This window comes from Sphaerodactylus townsendi, linkage group LG13 (genome assembly GCF_021028975.2).
Source record: "Sphaerodactylus townsendi isolate TG3544 linkage group LG13, MPM_Stown_v2.3, whole genome shotgun sequence".
NCBI lineage: Eukaryota > Metazoa > Chordata > Lepidosauria > Squamata > Sphaerodactylidae > Sphaerodactylus > Sphaerodactylus townsendi.
This window is the reverse complement of record NC_059437.1, coordinates 13,274,980-13,281,464: the sequence shown is the minus strand read 5'-3', so window position 1 is coordinate 13,281,464 and position 6,485 is coordinate 13,274,980.

Sequence of the window (6,485 nt, the reverse complement as noted above, 5' to 3'; positions counted from 1 at the left end):
TTCATTCATTCATTCATTCATTCATTCATTCATTCATTCATTCATTCGATTTTAAACCGCCCATCCCTGAAGGGCTCTGGGCGGTGTACAGCAGGCCAGCAACAACATTACACAACAACATTACACAATAAATAGCTAAGTTAAATTAAAAACAATTTACAGAATCTATAAAACCATAAAAACACAGCAGCAACAGTATTGTGTGGTGCCTGATCCCAAGGCCGGGAGGGAATTTTGCTCATTACTCTGCAAACAGGACTATATCTAAATATATAAATATATCTGAATATATAAATATAACCCTCACAGGACTGGTCAGTACCTAGGAGTTCCTTAATCATTATGTTGTTCCATTTCTTCTTCTCTTTCTCTCCTGTGGCAAGCTTTTGGGGGTGACGCTTCCGTAGGGCTGGCAACCACTTGGGGACTTTTGTGGGAGGAGGTGCTTGGAAGAGCATTGATTCACAGCCCTTCCATTGCTTCAGCTAGTTTGGTCCAAATATATCTCTGTGCAGAAACTGGTCAAGTCAGGAAGGTGTCCAGATGCTGCTACATAATGTTCCTTCTGCTTCCTATTATTTTCATTCACATAGTTCTATTTTAATCACTACAGCGTCTTTCCTGTTGCTACCGCAGGTGTCCGCCGGTCCTGGCTGTCAGACTACATGGATGATCTTTGGACTCACATCCGTCTTTCCTTCCCCAGGGGGGCTATATACGCTTTCCCTGTTGCTGTGGGGATCATCCTGCTTCTTTGCTGTGCCACGTAAGTGCCTGCAGAACCACCAGGGCGGTACAGTGGGTATGGCTGGCAATTGATGCCAATGGCTTGGTGAGGATTTCAATCAGGCTCCAAATATTTGGGTTGCTTTTAATGATGATATTGTCCTTCTCTGGGTGATCCTATGCATGCCCCAAGTCGCTGAGCAGTGAAAATTCGCAAGGTTAGTGCTTTACCCCTATGAAGTCGAGAACAATAGAGACTTATAGTATTTTTGTAACATCTGCTTAATTTACAAACGTCCAGACATAACATAATGACACACTTGTAAGGAACTTTCAGAAGAACTTGAAACAAAAGTAACTTTAAGCAGTTCGTTTATTCCAAAGCTTCAACGGTCTCAATACACGCCATGCGAGAACTGGCCCCCCTCAGCTAGCCTCGTCGTTTTTACAGACGAAAACACAGCCCCTCCTCCCATGCAAGTTCTCAAGCTCAGTTTCACACAGGAAAGCAAGAAAAGCAAAAGTAAGCATTGACATAGATGATAAGCAATACAAGGTCATTTCCCTGGGCAAGCAGCCCGTTGCGAGGGATGTACCAAGGCCGAGACGGCTGGATGAGCGGGCTAGCCCCCACTCTTACATGCCGCCTCCTCTAAGAAAGCTCCCTCCCCCCCAGGTTTGCGAGGAAAAGCTTTATGAAAAGCCGCGATCAAAGGGGGGGCATCTATATTTTCCACATAGATCCACTGATTATGCCCCGAGGGATATCCCACCCAGGAGACCAAATATTGCAAGCGATTGCGAACAAAACGAGAGTCCAGAACAGCGTCGATCTCGTAATGCTTGTGGCCATCAACGATCACCGGCGGGGGAGCCTCCGTTGGGCCGTGCCAGACATCTGAAGCGGGAGCCTGCTTGAGCAAACTAGAGTGAAAGACAGGATGAATGTTACTTAAAGAGTTAGGCAATTCCAAACGCGCGGTCACCCCGTTAATGACTTGGGAGATTCTAAAAGGCCCTATAAATTTCTTGCCTAGCTTGGAATATTTGTGCACATCTCTCAAGTTTTTGGTAGACAGATAAACCCAGGCGCCCACTTGTAAAGGGAAATCAGCCCTATGTTTGTCAGCTTGCATCTTTTGAGCTTCTTGTGCCTGAGAAAGGGAGGTGGAGACCGTTTTCCAGCCCTCCGCCAGGGACTTGATCCAGTCTCCAAATTCTGGGGGTTGCAATGTAGAGTCGGGGAGCTCAGGTAAAGGGGGAAACGAATGACCCGATACAATTTCAAAAGGCGTTTTATTGGTACTACTGTGTACCGCATTATTGTAAGCATATTCAGCGAAGGGGAGCAGCTCGACCCAATTGTTTTGATGGTAGTTGGTGTAGCAACGTAGGTATTGTTCCAGTGTTCTGTTGGTCCGTTCGGTCTGGCCGTCACTTTGCACGTGGTAGGGGGCGGCAACAGCCGAGGTGGTCCCCAGAATGTCCAGAAACGCCTTCCAAAATTTTGAAATGAATTGGGGGCCCCTATCTGAAATTACTCTCTCCGGAGCGGAATGCAAACGATATACGTGTTGGATGAACAACTTGGCTAGTTTAGGCGCCGACGGGATGGTTGGACAAGGAACGAAATGAGCCTGTTTCGAAAAAAGGTCTACTACTACCCATAGTGCCGTATTCCCATGACTCTCAGGCAGATCCGTTATAAAGTCCATGGATATGATCTGCCAGGGTCTGGCAGCTGGAGGGATGGGGTGCAGTAGTCCATGAGGTTTCCCGGGGATTCCCTTGGCTTCCACGCACGTGGGACACCCCTTAATGTAAGCCTCAATATCCTTGCGCATGGAGCGCCACCAAAATTGCCGCCTAAGTAGGTGTAGGGTTTTCAAAAAGCCAAAATGACCCGCTTGGCGGGCATCATGCCCGGCCATTAGAACTTGTTTGCGGAGGGAAGGCGGCACGTACCAACAGTTTCCCCGCCTCCAAACCCCGCCTTGCAGCTGCAATAGGGGATCCGACTCCCCCTTCGGAATGTCCTGTTGCCCCGCCTCCTCTAGCTGACGGAGGAACGGCGAAACCACGTCCGGAATATCCAGGGGGTGGGGGAATGGCGGGGAGGCAGTCGTTTGGGATCGCGTGACCGCCAGCCCCAACTGGGAGGGAGAAAGGATAGTCCGAGGGGTGTTACGCAAGGAGGTGTCCACCCCCTTCGGCTGGTGGGACAAAGCATCAGCCAATTTGTTGCTGTTGCCCGGGAAAAAATGGACCGTAAAAGCAAACCTAGAGAAGAAATCGGCCCAGCGCAGCTGTTTAGCTGACATTTTAAGTGGGGTAGACAAGGCAACTAAGTTCTTATGATCTGACCAAACCTGAAACGGGGTGGCAGCCCCCTCCAGCCAGTGTCGCCAAGTCGAAAGAGCCTCTTTAATGGCGTCCGTTTCCTTGTCCCCCACAGTCCAGTTCAGTTCAGGCCCAGAAAGTTTTTTTGACAAGTAAGCACACGGAACAAGTTTATTCGCTTTATTTTTCTGCAAGAGGGCAGCTCCTAGAGCCTTGTCCAAAGCGTCGACATGTACTATGAAAGGCAAGTCGGGATCCGGGTGCTTTAGAATGGGCTCGGTAGTGAAAGCAATCTTAAGAGCTTGAAAGGCGGATTGGCAATCCTCCGTCCAGGGAATGGGCGTCCCGGGTTTAGATGCTTGAGGACCTTTTCCTTTGGTGCGCAATAGATCTGTCAACGGCAGCGCCAACTGGGCAAACTGGGGAATAAAGTCTCAATAGAAATTGGCAAAGCCCAGGAAAGATTGAAGTTCCTTACGAGTGGTAGGGATGGGCCAGTCAACGACCGCTGCCACTTTGGCAGGGTCCATCTCCAGCCCCTCGGGCGAGATACGATAGCCCAAATAGTCCAGGGAAGTCTGGTGGAACGCACATTTAGACAACTTGACAAACAGAGAATTATCGAGTAGCCGTTGCAACACAGCCCTGACCAACCGTTCATGCTCTTCCACCGTTTGTGAATATATCAGCACATCATCCAAATATACCACTACCCCTTTGAATAAAAAGTCTTGTAGGACATCATTGATTAAAGCCATGAAAGCCCCTGGCGCTCCGGCTAATCCGAATGGCATTACACAGTATTCATATTGTCCGAATTTAGTATTAAAAGCTGTTAAGTGTTCATACCCTTCAGCAATTCTTACTCGGTAGTAAGCCTCGCGTAAGTCCAATTTGGTAAAAATTCGTCCCGTTCCCAAAGAGTCTAGCAAATCTTTGATTAATGGCAATGGGTATTTGTTGGAAAGAGAGACGGCATTTAACCCCCGATAGTCGGTGCAAAGGCGCAGGGAACCGTCCTTCTTTTTGACAAACAAGACCGGAGCCGCGTGGGTGCTTGTGGTTGCCTGCCGAATGAAACCCCTAGCCAAATTTTTATCAAGGAAAGCACGGAGCCCCCCCCCCACCCCCCCCCCCCCCCCCCCCCCCCCCCCCCCTCCCCCCCCCCCCCCCCCCCCCCCCCCCCCCCGCTCCTCCCCCCCCCCCCCCCCCCCCCCCCCCCCCCCCCCCGCCCCCCCCCCCCCCCCCCTCCCCCCCCCCCCCCCCGCCCCCGCCCCCCCCCACCCCCACCCCCTCCCCCACCCCCCCCCCCCCCCACCCCCCCCCCCACCCCCACCCCCCCCCCCCCCCACCCCCCCCCCCCCCCACCCCCCCCCCCCCCCACCCCCCCCCCCCCCCACCCCCCCCCCCCCCCACCCCCCCCCCCCCCCACCCCCCCCCCCCCCCACCCCCCCCCCCCCCCACCCCCCCCCCCCCCCACCCCCCCCCCCCCCCACCCCCCCCCCCCCCCACCCCCCCCCCCCCCCACCCCCCCCCCCCCCCACCCCCCCCCCCCCCCACCCCCCCCCCCCCCCACCCCCCCCCCCCCCCACCCCCCCCCCCCCCCACCCCCCCCCCCCCCCACCCCCCCCCCCCCCCACCCCCCCCCCCCCCCACCCCCCCCCCCCCCCACCCCCCCCCCCCCCCACCCCCCCCCCCCCCCACCCCCCCCCCCCCCCACCCCCCCCCCCCCCCACCCCCCCCCCCCCCCACCCCCCCCCCCCCCCACCCCCCCCCCCCCCCACCCCCCCCCCCCCCCACCCCCCCCCCCCCCCACCCCCCCCCCCCCCCACCCCCCCCCCCCCCCACCCCCCCCCCCCCCCACCCCCCCCCCCCCCCACCCCCCCCCCCCCCCACCCCCCCCCCCCCCCACCCCCCCCCCCCCCCACCCCCCCCCCCCCCCACCCCCCCCCCCCCCCACCCCCCCCCCCCCCCACCCCCCCCCCCCCCCACCCCCCCCCCCCCCCACCCCCCCCCCCCCCCACCCCCCCCCCCCCCCACCCCCCCCCCCCCCCACCCCCCCCCCCCCCCACCCCCCCCCCCCCCCACCCCCCCCCCCCCCCACCCCCCCCCCCCCCCACCCCCCCCCCCCCCCACCCCCCCCCCCCCCCACCCCCCCCCCCCCCCACCCCCCCCCCCCCCCACCCCCCCCCCCCCCCACCCCCCCCCCCCCCCACCCCCCCCCCCCCCCACCCCCCCCCCCCCCCACCCCCCCCCCCCCCCACCCCCCCCCCCCCCCACCCCCCCCCCCCCCCACCCCCCCCCCCCCCCACCCCCCCCCCCCCCCACCCCCCCCCCCCCCCACCCCCCCCCCCCCCCACCCCCCCCCCCCCCCACCCCCCCCCCCCCCCACCCCCCCCCCCCCCCACCCCCCCCCCCCCCCACCCCCCCCCCCCCCCACCCCCCCCCCCCCCCACCCCCCCCCCCCCCCACCCCCCCCCCCCCCCACCCCCCCCCCCCCCCACCCCCCCCCCCCCCCACCCCCCCCCCCCCCCACCCCCCCCCCCCCCCACCCCCCCCCCCCCCCACCCCCCCCCCCCCCCACCCCCCCCCCCCCCCACCCCCCCCCCCCCCCACCCCCCCCCCCCCCCACCCCCCCCCCCCCCCACCCCCCCCCCCCCCCACCCCCCCCCCCCCCCACCCCCCCCCCCCCCCACCCCCCCCCCCCCCCACCCCCCCCCCCCCCCACCCCCCCCCCCCCCCACCCCCCCCCCCCCCCACCCCCCCCCCCCCCCACCCCCCCCCCCCCCCACCCCCCCCCCCCCCCACCCCCCCCCCCCCCCACCCCCCCCCCCCCCCACCCCCCCCCCCCCCCACCCCCCCCCCCCCCCACCCCCCCCCCCCCCCACCCCCCCCCCCCCCCACCCCCCCCCCCCCCCACCCCCCCCCCCCCCCACCCCCCCCCCCCCCCACCCCCCCCCCCCCCCACCCCCCCCCCCCCCCACCCCCCCCCCCCCCCACCCCCCCCCCCCCCCACCCCCCCCCCCCCCCACCCCCCCCCCCCCCCACCCCCCCCCCCCCCCACCCCCCCCCCCCCCCACCCCCCCCCCCCCCCACCCCCCCCCCCCCCCACCCCCCCCCCCCCCCACCCCCCCCCCCCCCCACCCCCCCCCCCCCCCACCCCCCCCCCCCCCCACCCCCCCCCCCCCCCACCCCCCCCCCCCCCCACCCCCCCCCCCCCCCACCCCCCCCCCCCCCCACCCCCCCCCCCCCCCACCCCCCCCCCCCCCCACCCCCCCCCCCCCCCACCCCCCCCCCCCCCCACCCCCCCCCCCCCCCACCCCCCCCCCCCCCCACCCCCCCCCCCCCCCACCCCCCCCCCCCCCCACCCCCCCCCCCCCCCACCCCCCCCCCCCCCCACCCCCCCCCCCCCCCACCCC